Below are 20,396 nucleotides of genomic sequence, written 5' to 3'. Positions count from 1 at the left end.
TTAATCTACAATTTATTTCACTAAACACAGGGCTAGTATCAAATTACTGAGCTGCTAATTTTAGGTCCTGTTGTTAGATTCTGAAAATAACACACAAAATGTGTTAAACTGTGCAACACATCAAGTGTGTTAAGCGTTTTACACATTTTTTCAATGTTTACACATTTTCTTACACATGTTATGTTAAAATTTACACAAAATGTGTTAATAGTGTAACAACACATTTTTTGTGTCATTTTTTAACACATCCTTTCTAAGAGTGTACACCGACAATGCTCCGCTGTCCACACGTGGCACATAGCTAGCGTGATATTGGGTGAAAAGCCCTACAAACCACTGGTCGCATTGTTGTCTATTTAGCAGTTGTTATATCAAACACTGGGTTACTGTATCATTTTATTATTATATTTTGGTTGTTTGAAAATAAATAGGAATAAGCCCTTTAATGCACGTAGTATAGGAGGGAACTCATTAATGGGCAGTTTCTTACAAAAGGTCCCTAACACACTCCAGTCCAGAAACATTACAGCTGACAGTGGCAGCAACGTAAACTAGAACCAGAACCAGTCGTTATGATACCTTTTGATATCATAACTCTGAAATGCAACAGTTACAGTGTTGGTAGCACCGTATGTACTGTAGGGAGTGTATCTTACCAAGGCTGCAGTTCCTCCACAACTGCTGCCAAGTGGTTTGTCATTTCTGGTGTTTTTCTGTTTCTATTGTTATTCACAACCTGTGTTTTATTCTTTATGTATATGTTGTAATTGAGTTCTCGTTAGTTTTATCGTTTGGTACTTGAATTTAATTCTTGTCCCTTTTCCTTCCCATTACTGTTCATAATTCTAAAAAAGTGTTTCCCTCTGTCGAGCTAGTTCTCATTTTTGTAATCAGGTATCTTTAGCGTCTTGTATTTACCTTTACTTCTGCCCCCGGCTGATTGTCCTTGTTTACATCTGTGTCTGGTTATGCTCCTGTGTCCAACCCTCTGATGTGTATAAAAGTCTTCTCTTCACTGCAGCCTTTGGTGGATTGTCTGTTTTGTTGTTATCCCTGTGTCGGACATGCTTGTTTAAGGCAAAAGAGTCAAGTGATAGCTGACTTGCAGAAGGCAATATGCAAATTGTGCTTTTCAGAGCAAGCGAGGAAATACAAAAGAGCGGCATCCAGGTCTGTTCAATGACTGAGTGACTGACTGACTGAGTTTTCAGTTCAATATCCAAAGTGTTATCCCTGTTATGTTATCCTGAAAAACACATTATCATTTGTTTAAAAAAGCGGCCATTGCCATGGTGGTGTGAATGATATTCCATTTGCAATAGCTAACATTAAATAAACCACTGACTGTAGAAAGCTTTCTACTATCATTTATATAAATGTATTGATATAAATGTACACCAACATAATGTATCTAATGTTATACCTTTATACCTGTCAACAGACGTTAACATGTTTACGAATAACAAGTATACTGGATCATCTTTTTCTGGTAGCAAATTTGATGTCGAGAATTCCGTTATTTTAATGGTATTGGTATTTACTACATTTCTAGTATGCTGACATCCCTGATGAAAACCATCAATAGATTCAATGAAATTGCAGAAAAGTGAAGTTATTCTCCAAGTTTCCCTAGTTGTATAATCTGATCTTTAAGGCTAAGTGGCAACAGTGAGCTCACAGGGGCATAAATGCACAATACTAGATGCTGCTTTGCCAAGCTAATCAGGGTCACAAAGGACCCAGCTTGGTTTGGCAGGTTCAGGTGAACCGAGATTACAGCCAGATGATAAACAGGGGACTCCAATTTCCACTTGCAGCCTCAGGCCTCAGGTGATGGCTGACTGCTGCTTACCTAGCTGTCATGGTGCACAGCTGCAACCTCTCTTGGAAATCCCTCCACTGAAGTGTTTGTTAGTGCATCACTGTCTTTAGCTTTGTTCTGTTCTGAAATTTGCCGGCCTATAAACAAACATGCCCCCCCCCCCAAAAAAAAAACAACCAAACAAACAAACACACGTTTAACTAATGTACATGTGCTGCTTAATCATATGCACCTCAAAGTGTTGACAGATATTGTACTTGCTGAGTAGCGTATGTGCATTTCTGGGTAAACAAACAGTAGAAAAAACAAGTGACCAGGGGAGAGACAGAGTAAATGCTCCATCGTAATTATCAAAGACAGCCCCAGATAAACATCACTCTCTGCCTGTCTCTCTGCTTGTGTATATACGTACTCCTACAGCTGCCTCCCCTGCTTGTGATTTTCAGCTCGGGTTTAGCCCCTCTCATTTCTGGCTGGGGCCTTTGAACAGGAGAGCGTGGCATTGTGGAAGTAGGGTGGATGCTAAGCCTCGCGCTCCCATGTGTTTATCTGCCTCTCCCAGCTGGGCTCCTCAGGGAACAAGAGATAGAGAGAAGGGGAATGAGAGAGGAGGGGAGAGAGGGAAAGCAAAAAGGGAGAGACGGATACAAAGAGAAGAAGAGAGAAAAGCCAGGGCGCCGGAATGAAACCCGCCTGCAATGCAAACAAAGCCTTTAAACATCTCCGTGTTTGCCGCCATCTCCTCTACCCAAAAAGGTACTGAAAAGCACTAATGTGAATATTTTAATTTGCATTCAAACCAGTGTTAAGACATATTTGCACTTCAAATAAGAATTAAGAAAAAGCAACTGTGATATTATCTACAGTTTTAAACGAGCGGTAGTGGATAAGAGTGCAATGGTTTTGTCTGAGAGTGTACCTCGAGCAGTGTTGGGGGCTTAAATGGAGATGTGAGCAAGCACTGTGAAGGAGCGTAGGCTGGCTGAGGATTATGAAACTGATACACTGGCTTCAGGCTTGACCACCAGCAATTCGACCCACTGTCCAGTAGACACACTCTCCGTTGTGAAAAACAGGAAAATAACTAGGGAGCAGCAAAAAGATGAACCAAACATGCAACGAAATCAGGGGTGGATAATATTTTAAAGAATGGTATCTGTGGATGCAAATGAAAAAAATGAGGAGAATCACGTGAGAAAATGGAGGAGCTGCTTCAACACAAGGACCTGATAAGAGCGGCAGAGGAAGTGACACTGAGTGGGGGAGGTGAGGATCGGAAAAATGAGCTGAAACATGAGTTCGCTGATGAGCTGCACTTGACATTTTCACAAACCTCGGCACAGATGCAACACATACAGTCATACACAATCCACCTGCTCCATTCAAGTCAATAGGAGTCGGTGCAGTGTAAAGTGGCTGCCTCAGGAGGAGGAAAAACGAAATGATGAAATAAAATACAGTGGAGTTTGGGTTCAAAGTCGGGACAGTTTGATACGTCCTAAGAGTACAGTAAAAACGTCTTAAGCCACCACTCATTTCTTGAAATTTTGCTTTCAAGCAGCCAGACTTTATTTTTAAAGTAGTCTTGAACAGTAATTCTCTAAGACAGCGGTCCCCAACCTTTCTTGCGACAGGGACCGGTTTATGTCCGACAATATTTTCAGGCCTTTAAGATGTCGCAGATAAATACAACAAAATAAAACCAGTACCAAAAAAAGAAGATTTATTCATAACGGGAAAAGGCCCAGGGAAACTGAGTTAACGATAAAAATGATAAAAACCCTGAAAACCATAAATTTCACACATGAGCCTCAACTCTCGTGGCCCGGTACCAAATGATTTACGGACCAGTGGGTTGGTGGGTTGGGAGGTTGGGGAGCGCTGCTCCTCTAAGATATCATAAGAACTTTCAAAATCTTTCTTTGGGGGCTTTTTCCACTTATTTTTAGTCCAGTGCTGGAAGCCATGTCCTTAAGAAAAAAGAAATAGTCCACCAAAGACCTGACAGAACCTGAAAAATGCATCTGGCCCTCCATTTACAGAAGTAGTCTTAGTTGTAGGGTGGCTGTCGAAAAGAAAAGGAAACGGAATTTTTTTTGGTTCAAATCATTGTAACTATGTGCAGAGAATGCCAGGAGAAAGATACAACAGTGAGTGTCTACAGCCATCTGTGAAACACAGTGGAGGCTGCATTTCAGCCAGTGGTGTTGGAAATCTTATCAAAATTGATGGAATTATGAACACGGAAGTCCAATTTTAATCCAACACGATACACCTTATGGAAAGCATGTGATTTGAAATGAAATGGAACAGTTTCCATCATGGATAAGCGTCCCCAGAGCCCAGACCTCAACATTATTGAAGTGTTAGATCATGTTGACAGAGCACCAAACAAAGGCAGTCAACATCCAAAGAAGAGCTTTGAATGTCCTTCGAGAAGCCTGCAGAACTATCCCTGAAGACTACTTTAAGAAATAAGAAGAAAGTTTGCCTAAGAGATTTCAGTATTATATTTTATATTTCAATCATAGAAATGTATCTGGGACAAATATAACACTTTCAAATGAAAGTTATACTTCTCACTAATAATATCATTTGCTTATCTTTGAGTCAAACCAAAGTTAGCCTCATCCATGTAAACAAAACAGCATGTGCAAATGAATAGCCAATTGCTTATGTGACAAGTTTCCTTGAAAGTTATTCCCAGTGGCGTTAGCTAGTTCAGCTATCGTTCAGCTAGCTAGTACAAAAGCTAGTTCAGCTAATGTAGCTAATGGTTTTTCCTTTAAATATAGTTGGAAAAATGTACTGGATCAAAGACCATTTGAAGAGATGGCAGCAAAAATGTTTTGGATCTGAGAGCTGAAACACCAATTACATCGTGTAATCTGTTCCAGAATGTCCCAGACAATCAGGAAGTCTCCAAATCTATCCACAGGTCTGACTTTCTCATCTGTTTTCTATTTTCTGTGTATTTATACAGTATTTCCAGTTATTTAGAACTCCATGTCTGCATGTGCATGGTTCCACATGTGACTCCAAATTAGCATAATCGCTCCATGCGCATGTGTGTCAGAGTGTTTGCCTAGATGGGTCTAGATGTGAGCATGCAATGTGTATCTATGTTAACACAGAGTAAAAATATCTCACTCTCTCCAGTCAGGCAGAAGCATTGGTTAGCATCTACGCACACACCAACACAAACACACATACTTTCACTTGCTCTCAGTACTGCAGTTTGCCAGTGTGCAAACATGAGCAATTTTATGGCAGCTAGTTAAGTACAAAACAAAATTACAAAGATGTAACAAAAATAGAAGCACATTTGAGGAAGCAGACAGACACATATGTGAACTTTTACGCAACACTTGATGATGGCTATCACTCAAAATGACATTTCAGTGCAAAAAGGTAACATAAATCTAATTTTTCTGATTTATTTGTTTTTAATTTGCAACAAAGACTCTCTCTCTCTAATAAGACTTTTCGGTTGATGGCACTGATGTGTGACTTGAGCACTATAAATGCTGCAGAGCAGAGCTGAATGTTTTCTATCACATTACATACATACATGCTTTTTTCTACCAACAGAAACACACGTGATTATACTTCATTTATTGTGATTTTCACAACTGCATTACAAAAAAGACCCACCTTCTTCACTTACTAAGGATCAGGTCACACTAAGAAGCAAAGACTGCAAGCCCTCAGTGAATCACTGTCTGATCTTCAATAGCAGCACCACAGAACAAAATCAGTAGCTCATTTAGCAGTGGCCGATCCCCCTCCTGCACAGGGAGTGCTTTGTGCCAACCACAGATCCACCCAGATTCATCTTTCTTTTTATCTCTCTCCTCTCCGGCTCTGTAAGCTTGACTGACCACAAGAAAATTTCTTTTTTTTTTTTAACAATGTCTCTTCGTGGTGTTCTTCGTGTCTCTCCATGGCTACTCAGTCAGGTGATCAACTGGTACCTGGTGCCGTATCCTAGGGCGACACTTACTGTCCCTTTGAAAACGGGGTTGCCCAATGAAAATGTATCATAAACCCACAGTTTGATTCTGTCTTCAAATATTATGGTAGCCCTATATGATTAAAGTGAGTAGGACCAGGGATTACAACCTTATGAAACTGACTTCTTCAAAGTATCCAATTACACTACAAGGCAGAGATGTTTTCAATGGCCATACTTCATGGCACAGAGAAAAGCCTGTTGGGGGAAATAAGGGTCAGACAATCAATCAGTGCAAACCTTGTGACCTATTAGGGCAAGAAGAACATATATTTATATGTGTATGTGGGCGTATAAAAATGTAGTTTAATTAATCAGGATTTGGATTTGAAGTCATATTGTCCAGCCTTAACACATGTAGTTAGCTCCTAACAACTGTAATGGCAGCTTCTTTGTTAACGTTATTCCCCTCTGAGGGGTTAGGACAACACTATACCCAACAACAAACAGAGTAACATGCAGAGTTAGACCCATATAAGATTTTTTTAAAGATATTGATGATTGGTGATTTTAAAAAATCCAATATTCTCAGATATCAGGCAGTCATCACTTATAACAGGGTGTTTCTCTTGTCCTTTTGGATTTTCAGTTATCAGTTTTTATAAATGCAAATAATCACATATTGGAAAACAGCTAATATAAGCCTGCTGATAAACTTGGTGAGTCTCTAAAAACGCAAGCTCAATTTCAGCCTAGATTTATGAAACAAACAGCACCTCATAAGTGCCTGTGGCAGTGGTCTTCAGGTCGAACATGGTCAAAGGATAGATTATGAAGGTGGCCATAAGATTCAGCTGGACATTATAACAACCTACAAATGTAGGTTACAGGTGAAGATCAGTGCTAAAAACGATGGTGGGTCAGGTATCAGGAGAACAGAGGAAGAATTAGGCGTAGTTCAGTAGTTTATGGTTTGGCATACTGCACTGTTTAAAAGAACACTGGTACTCTACGTAAAATGTTAATTAAAGCAGTGGATCGGAAGTCTTAAATTAATATGTCACGTTAAAAATTAGACAACAAATCAAAAACTGTGAAATGTCATACTATCTTTTTTCAATTATATGCTAATTTTGGCTTCTGGCAACAGCATTAAAAAGACAAGCAATGCTGAAAAAAAAACTTGGTTGTACACAACTACTTTGTTTATTGTCATGAGGTCACTAATTACAAGGGAAGGAAAAACAGAGCATCCCAGAGAGGCAGAAGTTAGTCTTTATAATACAAAGTGGCTTTGTGACATTTGTATTCGTATACATACTGTCTCAGTACCTGTGATCTTACATGCACTGTGTGTGTGTGTGTGTGTGTGTGTGTGTGTGTGTGTGTGTGTGTGTGTGTGTGTGTGTGTGTGTGTGTGTGTGTGTGTGTGTGAAGTCATATTTGAACAGGCATGTCTGGCTACAGGAGACGACAGGTTAACCTTTTCCTGTCTGAGTCACAGATGGCAGACCACCTTCACAGGGTTAAAGAGTACAGCGGTCCAGCTCCGACCTGATGGGTTAGAAAAGGCCACATCATATCTAAAAGCTCCCCAAATCTTACAACCCAATGAGCTTTAATTAAGATCACTTCATAATTACAGTGTCTTTCAGATATAATCATACGTTGTAACGTTTTTTTTCTTATTCTTGTTTTGTTCTATGTGGATGTATCGGCACATGAAATATTCAGGTTAAACCTTTTCCCTATGAAATCTGTTTAATATTGAATTTGACAGAAGATGTTTCAAAACTAAAGATGAGATTTATAGTTTTATTTCCCAAAGTAAAAGCAAAACAAAACATTTTCTATAGATACCCTGATGGGGTCCTGCTTTAATCCCCATCACCACTGGGGGCCTGTACATAACTAAAGCATGTTCAGTTCTTTCAAATGATCTCTCCTAATTGAAATCAGGTGCTCGGGTATAGCTTCACTGACCAACATAAATAAAAGAGAAAAAAAAAACTTTAAAAAACCCCCTAATTTTGCATAACTACTTAATGCTAATGGTGCCAATCTTATGTCAACATATCAACACACATAAAAGTTAAGAAATTTTCACTCATTTCACTTCTCCAGAGAGTACACAGACCCAACAAAAGAGCAGTCCAGCTTGTTATCAGTCACTCTCTACTCCAATGAAAATGTCAGTCCCGTCTCACCTTTAAGTCCTCAGGCAAAATCTGGCCTACAAACTTTCACATTTAACCGCACTGTGGCTGTTATGGGCTAATGTTGGTCATCAGCTTATACAATTATCTGTGTGGAACCACTGAGTTTTCCATGCATACATTTCTTACTACTATATTATACATCATAATCCAAGTGGACACATTTTTTCTCGTAGCCTTGTGTCCCCTTGTCAAAAGCAACTGAGTTTTTTAGTGCTGAAAAACAGATCTTTGACCTGGCAAATCTCTAGTGATAACTGTCAGCAGCTGTCACCAATCTCACTCCATCTCACATTCATATATTTTCCTTTGAGGTATGTATGTATGTGTGTGTGTGTGTGTGTGTGTGTGTGTGTGTGTGTGTGGGGGGGGGGGGGGTGCTTTTACAATGCTACTTTGTGGAGACATACTCTCAAATCCTTACAATGTAAATTATTTGATTGTAATGTGAAAACGTTGAGTCTCCAGGACATTCTTTGAGTTGCTGTAATGCTCTCTGAAATTACAGACACAGTGTGTGAGAGAACTTATGACCCTGCAAAAATGTTTCTGTCAAGGCCTTCCTTGTGACATATTACTGATGTGACAGGTCAACAAAGAATGAACGATTAGAGAAAAAGAGAGATACTGAAATGTGTGATGCATCTAATTTTGTCCCAACTCTGTTTAGTCACATGCGTTTTACTCATATGGGGATTTGCATTACAACATAAATCCTAGCTAATCTCAAGTGTTCAGTTGGCATCATCTGAAGATGAGAATTCTTACAATGGCCAGCACACTGTATATACATGACAGCTCAGACTCTGGGAATATCGCTGGTAAATTTGGCCTGTAAATTAGCAGATTTCCATTTAAAAAGTAATTATATGTAATAACCTCTATTTCCACCTTGCTGGTTTTGGCTTTTCAGCTGCAGTGCTGAAACAAACCAAGCACTGGCATTAACAATTAAACAAACACCAAAACTTGCTTTTTCTTGGTTTTTGGTATTAAATGTTAATATGAACAATCAAACCCCCAGACTGTGGTATGTTATCCTTTGCTACACTGCACTCAAGTCAGCATTGTCTCTTATAGCCAAATTCAGCTTTTTGACAGTTCAACAATTAAATTTATGTTGGCTGGTTTCAGATAAATATTGTACCGTTTATCTATAATCCATCTGCTGTAGAATACCTCCCTCCTTTTAGTACTACTACTTTATTTACATGTTGTCATGGTTTCTGTTGTACAGGGTGTGTCCAAACAACACAATTTCATTGCAAAACATGTAACAAACATGCCGTGCCACCATTTCTGCATGTGTGTCTGTTGGGTCTGTGTTTCCACAGGTCCCGCTAGTTTAGAGACTTTTTCGTCATGAAGAACGAAAATAAGTATTTGGTCAATAACAAAAATACAACTCAATACTTTGTAACATAACCTTTGTTGGCAATAACAGAGGTCAAACGTTTACTATAGGTCTTTACCAGGTTTGCACACACAGTAGCTGGTATTTTGGCCCATTCCTCCATGCAGATCTTCTCGAGAGCAGTGATGTTTTGGGGCTGTCGCCGAGCAACACGGACTTTCAACTCCCGCCACAGATTTTCTATGGGGTTGAGGTCTGGAGACTGGCTAGGCCACTCCAGGACTTTCAAATGCTTCTTACGGAGCCACTCCTTTGTTGCCCGGGCGGTGTGTTTTGGATCATTGTCATGTTGGAAGACCCAGCCTCGTTTCATCTTCAAAGTTCTCACTGATGGAAGGAGGTTTTGGCTCAAAATCTCACGATACATGGCCCCATTCATTCTGTCCTTAACACGGATCAGTCGTCCTGTCCCCTTGGCAGAAAAACAGCCCCATAGCATGATGTTTCCACCCCCATGCTTCACAGTAGGTATGGTGTTCTTGGGATGCAACTCAGTATTCTTCTTCCTCCAAACACGACGAGTTGAGTTTATACCAAAAAGTTCTACTTTGGTTTCATCTGACCACATGACATTCTCCCAATCCTCTGCTGTATCATCCATGTGCTCTCTGGCAAACTTCAGACGGGCCTGGACATGCACTGGCTTCAGCAGCGGAACACGTCTGGCACTGCGGGATTTGATTCCCTGCCGTTGTAGTGTGTTACTGATGGTGACCTTTGTTACTTTGGTCCCAGCTCTCTGCAGGTCATTCACCAGGTCCCCCCGTGTGGTTCTGGGATCTTTGCTCACCGTTCTCATGATCATTTTGACCCCACGGGATGAGATCTTGCGTGGAGCCCCAGATCGAGGGAGATTATCATTGGTCTTGTATGTCTTCCATTTTCTGATGATTGCTCCCACAGTTGATTTTTTCACACCAAGCTGCTTGCCTATTGTAGATTCACTCTTCCCAGTCTGGTGCAGGTCTACAATACTTTTCCTGGTGTCCTTCGAAAGCTCTTTGGTCTTGGCCATGGCGGAGTTTGGAGTCTGACTGTTTGAGGCTGTGGACAGGTGTCTTTTATACAGATGATGAGTTCAAACAGGTGCCATTCATACAGGTAACGAGTGGGGGACAGAAAAGCTTCTTACAGAAGACGTTACAGGTCTGTGAGAGCCAGAGATTTTCCTTGTTTGAGGTGACCAAATACTTATTTTCCACCCTGATTTACGAATAAATTCTTTACAAATCCTACCATGTGGATTCATGGATTTTTTTTTCACATTCTGTCTCTCACAGTTGAAGTGTACCTCTGGTGCAAATTACTGACCTCTGTCATTATTTTAAGTGGGGGAACTTGCACAATCGGTGGCTGACTAAATACTTTTTTGCCCCACTGTCATGGAACGGACATATTATAGTTGTTTAAGAAGTGTTACTACCACCTAGTGGTAACTAAGCAGAATGTCTTTTTTGTAGAGGAAGTGATATACAGGAAGTTGTGTGCTCTTTAGCTGCTGCAGTGACAGCATTTGTAATCTGATGGCAATCTCTGCAATCCTGGTGTTAAAGTCCACAATATCGGCTTCATCCGTAAGTTCCTATACATTTAATGTGTATTAGTAAGTTTTGACGCTGTTTTGAGTTAAATCATATGGAGGCAGGTAGATGCTTGTATTTTGTCAGCAGATGCTTTATCTGTGGTCGTGTGTTTTTCGCTAGAACAATGTTATTCTCCCAGTGTAATGGAACATGTCTTCATTGTGTATTTTGTATTCCTTTTCTTTGTACAGTTTTACAAAAAAAAAGAGAGAGAGAGAATTTATTTTCATCATTAAATCCTGCCAAACACAACAAGCGGCCTGTTTCTTGGAGGATGAAGTGCTGGGAATAAAGATTGTTAAGCTAGCTGTATAGCTGAAATTACGTTGCCTGCAACAAACTTTAGTGAGGACAGCATAGTAAAAGGATGACCACTCAATGTGGAAGTTAAGAAGAGTGAAGGATTGTCAGTCTGCATCACACTGCAATGGAAGCCACAAGTGCCTCAGCACAAGCTTTAAAGGAAGATAGAGCTGAAGGCTCACGAGATGAAGTTGAATCGGGGTCTATTTATTCACGCCACAGCTCAAAGAGGTCACGCTCTTCACGCTCATCAACAAGCTCCAGAGTAAGCTATGAAGCAGCCAGGGCGCGAGCCAAAGCAGAAGCGGCGAAAACCAGACTAGCGTTCACAGAAAAGGAAGGCGAACTGAGAGTCGAAAAGGCCAGACTAGAAGCCAAGATAGATTATATTAGTCTACAGAAAGAAGCTGAGGCTGCCCAAGCTGAAGCTGAGGTGTTGGAGGCAGCTGCAGGAGACGTGAATGAATCCAACAACAAAGAATTTGACTTTCTGCCCTTGCCAGAGAGTGCATTGAAAAGGACTGATCACTATGTTACACAGCACACAAAAGATCAATTCCCACAAGAACCCAAAGTAGAGAATGATTCGACTTTACCGCCAACATCCACTCCATTTCCAAGCTACAATCAGAATGCACAGCCCCAGCTCATCGACAATGGAGCCAGCTTCCCTCCAAATAATGCTCAGCCACTCCATATGAACTTCCCACAGCAAGAAGATGAGCGCTATCAGCACAGGGTACTGCCCGACAATCGACCACATCTAAACAGCTCCCACAATAATGACTCATCTACAGATCTTGCCAAGTTCCTTGCTAAATCCCAGCTGGTTTCCTCAGGCCTAACAAAGTTTGATGACTTACCCGAACACTATGAAGCCTGGAGAGAAACGTTCATCAACACAATCGAAAGTCTGAGTCTATCAGCAAGTGAAGAAATGGATCTGCTTATCAAATGGCTGGGTAAAGAATCTGGTGGGCATGCAATCAGAATACGGTCTGTGAATATCAGACAGCCTAATGTGGGACTTAGAATGATCTGGGAAAGACTAAATAAAAAATATGGTGCTCCAGAGGTGATAGAAAGAGCTCTCTTTTGTAAACTTGAGAGTTTTCCCAAGATCCACAACAGAGAGAGTCAAAAACTACAAGAACTGGCTGACTTGCTTACTGAACTCGACGTTGCTAAACGAGAGGGTTACCTGCCAGGTCTAGCCTATCTTGATACATCAAGAGGTGTGCAGCCAATTGTGGAAAAGCTCCCTTTTTATCTCCAAGACAAGTGGCTGTCACACGGGTGCAAATACAAAAGAGATCATCATGCTGCCTTTCCTCCTTTCTCCTACTTCAAAGAATTCATCTGCAGAGAGGCTGAAGAGAGAAATGATCCCAGTTTTAACTATCCAGATCTTTTCACTAATTCTTACAGAAAAGAGAAGTCAAATCAAGCGAGACCTGTCTCCGTGCACAAGACGAACATATGCATGGCTTCAGAGCCCAAAATAGGAAATCCAGAGAAGCTATGCCCCATGCACCACAAGCCTCATTCTCTTCAAAAGTGCAGAGGTTTTCGAAAACTGCTCTTGGAAGAGAGGAAAAGGTTCTTAAAAGAAAACAATATATGTTTTCGCTGCTGCGCCTCTACGACTCATCAAGCCAAATCTTGTGAGGCCACCGTAAAATGCGAGGAATGTGACAGTGATAAACACATTTCCGCTCTGCACCCCGGACCAGCTTCGCGCTCAGATGCAGTTCCTACTTCCTCGACAGAGAATGGCGGGGAGAGGTCGGACACAGAGGCACAGAGTGTCACATCCAGATGTACCCAGGTATGTGGGGATGGGTTTCAAGGGAAATCCTGCTCAAAGATCTGTCTGGTGAATGTGTATCCAAATGGCCACCAAGAGCAATGGCAGAAGATGTATGTCATTTTAGATGACCAAAGTAATGTTTCACTGGCCAGATCTGAGTTTTTTGACATGTTTGGTCTCAAGGGAGCAACCATGCCATACACACTGAAAACCTGTGCAGGTGTCATAGAAGCATCTGGGAGAAGAGCCCACAGTTTTATGATAGAATCGTTGGACGGGAAAGTTACCATGCCTTTGCCTGCACTTATAGAGTGCAATGATATCCCAAATAACAGGTCAGAGATACCCACACCCGAAGCTGCATGTCACCACCATCATCTTAAAAGAGTGGCAGATAAGATTCCACCACTTGACCCAGAAGCAGACATTCTTCTTCTATTGGGAAGAGACATTATAAGAGCGCATAAGGTTCGAGACCAGTATAATGGTCCACTAAACGCCCCATATGCACAACGCTTAGACCTAGGGTGGGTCATAGTTGGAGAGGTGTGCATAGGAGGTGCACACAACACGACTACAGTGAGTGCTATGAAAACCTGCATCCTGGAAAATGGCAGACCAAGTCACTTTGCCACGTGTGAGAATAAGATAAAGGTGAAAGAAAATCCTAATGGCAAAGATGAGAAAAAGAGAACCCCACCCAATAGAGACATTCAAAATGCATTGACAGTGACTAATCTTGGGGAAACAGTCTTCAATGCCACAGAAGATGACAACCAGCTAGCACACTCCATTGAGGATTCAGTCTTCCTACAGATCATGGAAGAGGAATTCTTCCAGGATGAGACAAAAAGCTGGGTTGCCCCTCTTCCTTTTCGGCACCCACGTAAACGTCTGCCAAATAACAGATGTTACGCTCATCACCGTCTGATGTCACTGCGGAAGACTTTAGATAAGAAGCCCGAAATGAAAATGCATTTCACCGACTTCATGCAAAATATGTTAGACAAGGGACATGCTGAACTTGCACCACCACTCCAGGAGGGGGCAGAATGCTGGTATTTGCCCACGTTTGGTGTTTACCATCCCAAAAAACCAAGCAAGATTAGAGTGGTATTTGATTCCAGTGCTCAGTATGATGGAATCTCGCTAAACGAGGTGCTGCTGTCTGGACCAGATCTTAACAACACTCTCATCGGTGTCCTCCTCAGATTCAGGAAAGAGCCTGTAGCCATAACTGCAGATATTCAGCAGATGTTTTACTGTTTCGTTGTTCGTGAGGACTGCAGGGATTTCCTTAGGTTCCTGTGGTATCAGGATAATGATCTGAGTAAGGATGTGGTGGATTATCGCATGCGTGTTCATGTTTTCGGAAACAGTCCATCACCTGCAGTGGCAATCTTTGGCCTCAGGAAAGCAGCAGAGCACCAAGAAGTTGAATATGGCAGTGATGCGAGGCACTTCGTAGAAAGAGACTTTTATGTAGATGACGGCCTCCGGTCTTTTGCTACAACAGCAGAGGCCATTGATGTTCTGCGTCGAACACAGCAGATGTTGGCAGCATCTAACATCACTCTGCACAAAATAGCTTCAAATCGAGCAGAAGTATTGAAAGCATTTCCTGCAGATCAAAGAGCAGACAATGTAAAAGACCTTAACCTCTTTGTGGATGACTTACCAGTCCAACGCAGTCTTGGAGTCAGCTGGAACATAATGACTGACACTTTTGGATTCAGTATTCCTGAGAATGAAAAGCCATTTACACGCCGTGGTGTCCTGTCAACAGTAAACAGTCTGTTTGATCCTTTGGGGTTCATAGCTCCTGTTGCAGTGACAGGGAGACTGATTCTAAGAGAGCTAACAACCGAGAATGCAGACTGGGACGTAGAACTCCCTGAGGCTAAAAAAGAAAGTTGGAGAAGATGGAATGAATCATTGTCAGCACTAAAAAACCTGGATGTTCCACGAACATATGCCTCTTTCTCTGTTTCAAAAGCACAGCACGCTGAATTATTGGTCTTCTGTGATGCCTCTGTCAAAGCAATATCTGCAGTTGCTTATCTTAAGACAACGAATGAACAAGGTCTCCAAGAGGTGGGCTTTGTTTTCGGGAAATCCAAGCTCGCTCCCAACCCAGGCCTCACAATCCCAAGACTGGAGTTGTGTGCTGCTGTCATGGCCGTTGAGATAGCCGATCTAGTAATGAGGGAGCTTGATCTAGATCTCAAGACAGTGAAATTCTACACTGACAGCAGAGTTGTATTGGGATACATACACAACGAGACTAGGAGGTTCTATGTGTATGTGAACAATAGAGTGCAGCGCATCCGGCAGTCAACACGACCTGATCAGTGGAACTACATTCCTTCAGAACTAAATCCGGCTGATCATGGGTCACGTTCTGTTCCAGCCGCCGAGCTTGCCGACACCACGTGGCTAACAGGACCAGCATTCCTAATGAAACAAACAAAGGTAGCTGCCAGTGGCGATAAAGGATCAACATTTGACCTTGTGAACCCAGATGCTGATGCTGAGGTACGTCCTGAGGTAATCTCGCTCGCCACACAAGTTAGTAGAGACAAACTTGGCTCAAAACGCTTCCAGCGTTTTTCTACCTGGACCACACTCAGTAAGACTGTGGCACGTCTGTGTCATATTGCTCAGTGTTTCTCTCACTCCTCAAAGAATCAAAGGTGTGTTGGATGGCACATGTGCAAAAGTGGCCTGTCAGTCATTGACATTGTCAGAGCAGAACAGATCATCATAAAATGTGTGCAAGAAGAAATGTATTCAGAAGAACTGAAATGCATCAAAATGAAACATGACCTTCCGAAAACCAGCACTCTGTACAAACTCCGACCCATTCTCGACAGCGAAGGTATGTTAAGAATAGGTGGACGCATTGGTCGAGGACAACTTGAAAGTGGTGAAGTCCATCCGCTAATAATACCAAGCCGCAGCCATGTAGCAAGCTTGCTTGTTTGTCATCATCATCAGGCTGTAAAGCACCAGGGCAGGCATTTCACTGAAGGTGCAATTCGCAACAGTGGTCTGTGGATTGTTGGAGGGAAACGTCTCATCAGCAGTATTATTCACAAGTGTGTTACATGCAGGAAACTAAGAGGAAGAACCGAGCAGCAACAAATGTCAGACCTACCCACAGAGCGCCTTCAGGCTGACCCTCCATTTTCCTATGTTGGCCTTGATGTTTTTGGACCATGGGAAGTGGTGATACGCCGTACCAGAGGTGGTCAAGCTCAAGACAAAAGGTGGGCTGTCCTTTTCACATGTATGGCCACTCGAGCCATACATATTGAGGTTATTGAAACAATGACGTCCTCAAGCTTTATAAATGCGCTCCGAAGGTTTTTCTCCATCAGGGGTCATGCCAAACAGCTTCGCTCGGACTGTGGGACCAATTTCACTGGAGCGTTCAAAGAGCTGAAGATGGATCCTGGCAATAAGAGCGTAGAGGATTACCTTCTTCAACAAAAATGCACTTGGGTTTTCAACCCACCTCACTCCTCTCATATGGGCGGCGCTTGGGAGCGCATGATTGGAGTGGCAAGACGGATTTTAGATTCTATGCTTCTTCAGGTTGGACATGTAAAACTCACTCATGAGGTCTTAACCACTTTTATGGCTGAAGTGAGTGCCATTGTCAATGCAAGGCCGTTAATACCAGTTTCTACTGATCCTGAGGCGCCTTTCATTCTAACACCTTCCATATTGCTGACCCAGAAGGGGGGTGTTCCCTCTCCTACTGTAAGTGAGTTTTCAAGAGGGGATCTGCTCAAAAATCAGTGGAAAAGGGTTCAGGCCTTGGCAGATACCTTCTGGGCTAGGTGGCGCCGTGAATATTTGAGCACATTACAGAGTCGGCACAAATGGCAATCTCAGAAACCTAATCTCAAAGAAGGAGATATTGTTCTGCTCAAGGACGATCAAGCCAAGAGGAATCAGTGGCCTATGGGAATTATTGTCAAGGTTGTTCCCAGCAGAGATGGACTTGTTAGGAAAGTTGAAGTTAAGGTGATACGGAACCAGACAGCGAAGGTCTTCTCTAGACCAGTTTCTCAAGTAATCTTGTTGTTTTCACCACAGGACAATGACTCATCAGCAAGCTAGAGGATTGAGACTGTGGCATAAAGTGGCATATCTTTAATATGCCAGGCGGGGAGTGTCATGGAACGGACATATTATAGTTGTTTAAGAAGTGTTACTACCACCTAGTGGTAACTAAGCAGAATGTCTTTTTTGTAGAGGAAGTGATATACAGGAAGTTGTGTGCTCTTTAGCTGCTGCAGTGACAGCATTTGTAATCTGATGGCAATCTCTGCAATCCTGGTGTTAAAGTCCACAATATCGGCTTCATCCGTAAGTTCCTATACATTTAATGTGTATTAGTAAGTTTTGACGCTGTTTTGAGTTAAATCATATGGAGGCAGGTAGATGCTTGTATTTTGTCAGCAGATGCTTTATCTGTGGTCGTGTGTTTTTCGCTAGAACAATGTTATTCTCCCAGTGTAATGGAACATGTCTTCATTGTGTATTTTGTATTCCTTTTCTTTGTACAGTTTTACAAAAAAAAAGAGAGAGAGAGAATTTATTTTCATCATTAAATCCTGCCAAACACAACAAGCGGCCTGTTTCTTGGAGGATGAAGTGCTGGGAATAAAGATTGTTAAGCTAGCTGTATAGCTGAAATTACGTTGCCTGCAACAAACTTTAGTGAGGACAGCATACCCACTGTATGTACTAATTATCACTTACAGTATGTTTACCTTAAGCAACCTGTTATTTGTCAGTCTTCCTCTATGCTGTATTATTATTATTATTATTTTACATAAAGATACTCGGAAATATGCAAGTAATTAAATTCATCTCCAGCTCTGACAAAGGAATCAACAGTTTTGACCCAATGTGATGTATATGTGCCTTAATTATCAGTGGTTATTACTATTAAATTACATAAGTAAGATAATGACTTTTAGTTAATTAAGCTTGAAAATCATGCCCACTTTTTTCAAGAATTTTATGTGCTGTATTTTATTTTTTAACAAACACTGATTCCACATGCACCTATTTCTTATTTTTCTCTTCTTGTTTCCTTTTTTTAAGTTCCTCTGTCACGGCCAGGCGGATCAGCTGCACGCTGATCAGCCCTCTCTGTTTCTCTTCCTCTTCTCTCTCGCCGGGGCGGAACTCACTGTGGGTTCATGCCCTTGGCCCACGCCCTCGGGAGATGAGACCCAGGTGTCTCATTAAGGGGAGCAGCATTTAAGCCAGGAGGTGACTGCTGTTCGTCACTGGATCGTTGTCTACCACGCGTTAGTAAAGTCAAAGCTACAGCAAGTTTAGTGAAGAGTGTTTTCCTCTGTGCATCGTCCTTAACCCTGTCTCCCTGTCTACAGAACCTCTTGGATTTTTCCCCGTGTGTTTCCCGTGTGGCAGTGTTGGAGTGTGAACCTGTGATCGTGTGAGTGGATATTCTGAAGAACGTATGCTTTCCCTTGGACTTCCCTGGAGACCCCTTCTTCCCCCACTCAGCTGTATATAACACCCCCCTGCACATTCTTGTATATACACCTGGTGACTTGTAAATAAACTCTTCTTGTAAGCATCAGTACCGGAGTCCTGCGCTTGAGTCCTCCTTCCAACCGTAACATCCTCTTTTTGTGTCATCCAGTTTTTTCAGTGTAGGTTTTAGCTTTTACTGTTTTATTTTGAAGGTACTCTGTTGTATACTTTTCACTTCCTCTCTTTGACATCGTGCTTGTTCTGGTCATGAGAGAAGCTGGAATTCAAAAGCTCAAATTTAGCTGTAAATGAAATTTTCTCGTCAAAAATTGTGTTGTATATTAAAAATGATTTTTTTTAAAGAAGAAAATGACCTTATTGTGAATAAAGTACTTGAAAGTGGTGGAGTGTTGAGCCAACTGTAACATAAAAATGAGATCCAAAGTGCCTTGAGGCGACTGTTGTTGTGATTTGGCGCTATATAAATAAAAGTGAATTGAATTGAATTGTTCTCTTCCTGCGTGCGCACACACACACACACACACACACACACACACACACACACACACACACACGCACGCACACACATGTGCACTGACCACTCAAGGCAAACTAAACTGCCTACTGTAAGGTACTAATGATGGCATCATAGAACAGTGGGTCAGTCAATGTTTTTGGATGAGAGGACAATCCTTCTTAATAATTTAGAATCATGCTGCAGGCTACTCATCAGCATGAGTCTACAGTAAAGGAAACCAATGAGTTAACAGAATACTGGTAAAACTGCTCTGTGTTCAGTGGCACAACAACCCATCGACGCTTCAGTGCGTTGCAAAACACACATTTACCATTTACATCATGTGCTCAAGCAACTGTACAATTTTGCTCTCTCTTGGCATCCTCTCGTCTCTCCACCAAATGCATACACATAAGCATGAAGACGCACACAGTGAAGAGTTTGAGCACATCTCAAAGGACAGCTTCTGCATGAGTTGGTCCACGGTGGAGAGGAGGGGACCTTACAGCTGTTTGGAGCAGAATATGCCAGCCCCTGACAGTGTGCCAAACGGGCCAAGAGCCTGCATGCACAGACGCACACAGAGTGGTAAAACCATCCTGAAGCCATGACTGATTATAAATGCTTAATCTTGTGCAGATCCAGCACAGACTAATAATATGGTAAACCTACGAGTATCCTGCAACTAAGGTTAACTTATCCTTTATACAACCCTCTATTTGTCAAAGGTTTATCATTCACTAAGTAAATGTCAATTTCTGCCCAGCAGAATGGCTTCAGTGCCTTGGGGTGTGTAAACAAATCAAAGTGACGCACATGTTTCTGCTGGTATCTTAAATAGTGTGGGAAGAAATTTAAAAGAAGCTTTTAGATGATGACGCATGATTATCAAACACAGAAAAGTACTGCGGTTGCCAATATTCTTGTGGTTTTGCAGATGCTTCCATGCTTCAACCTGAGGGCAAAAACAGCTCAGCATCCAGGAATTTCATGCTTACTGGACAATACTGCATCTAACGGGGTGCATTATCATATGTGGAAAACCAGAATTTACTTCCCATCTCAGACCTGCACTTAAAGCGAGCTTCAGTGTTACTACGTCCCTAACCTTAGCAAATGCTTTCAGTCACTCAACCCCAAACACACCCACAGTACTGTGGCCATAGACACTGCCTTTACATGACCTTAACATTGCAGTTGTTGAAAGTAAGACTTTAAGTACTTTGGTTACAGTTGTACACACACAAAAAAATCTTGGT

The 20,396-nt window shown here is 41.8% G+C and overlaps 1 protein-coding gene and 1 long non-coding RNA gene across 3 annotated transcripts in view; one reads left to right on the top strand and one right to left on the bottom strand.

The window, feature by feature from the left end:
- The window catches only part of synpra (synaptoporin a), a 39,867-nt gene that overhangs the window by 16,670 nt on the left and 2,801 nt on the right, over positions 1 to 20,396 (bottom strand). The window lies entirely within an intron of this gene.
- Positions 4,553 to 19,022, top strand: LOC145428946 (uncharacterized). The gene is made up of 2 exons (XR_013909300.1): positions 4,553 to 4,760; positions 18,222 to 19,022. It is a non-coding gene; the product is annotated as an uncharacterized LOC145428946 (long non-coding RNA).

Source organism: Astatotilapia calliptera, chromosome 5 (genome assembly GCF_964374335.1).
Source record: "Astatotilapia calliptera chromosome 5, fAstCal68.1, whole genome shotgun sequence".
In the NCBI taxonomy this organism is placed as follows: domain Eukaryota; kingdom Metazoa; phylum Chordata; class Actinopteri; order Cichliformes; family Cichlidae; genus Astatotilapia; species Astatotilapia calliptera.
Note: the sequence above shows the minus strand (reverse complement) of the source record. Positions and strands in the feature narration are given on the sequence as shown.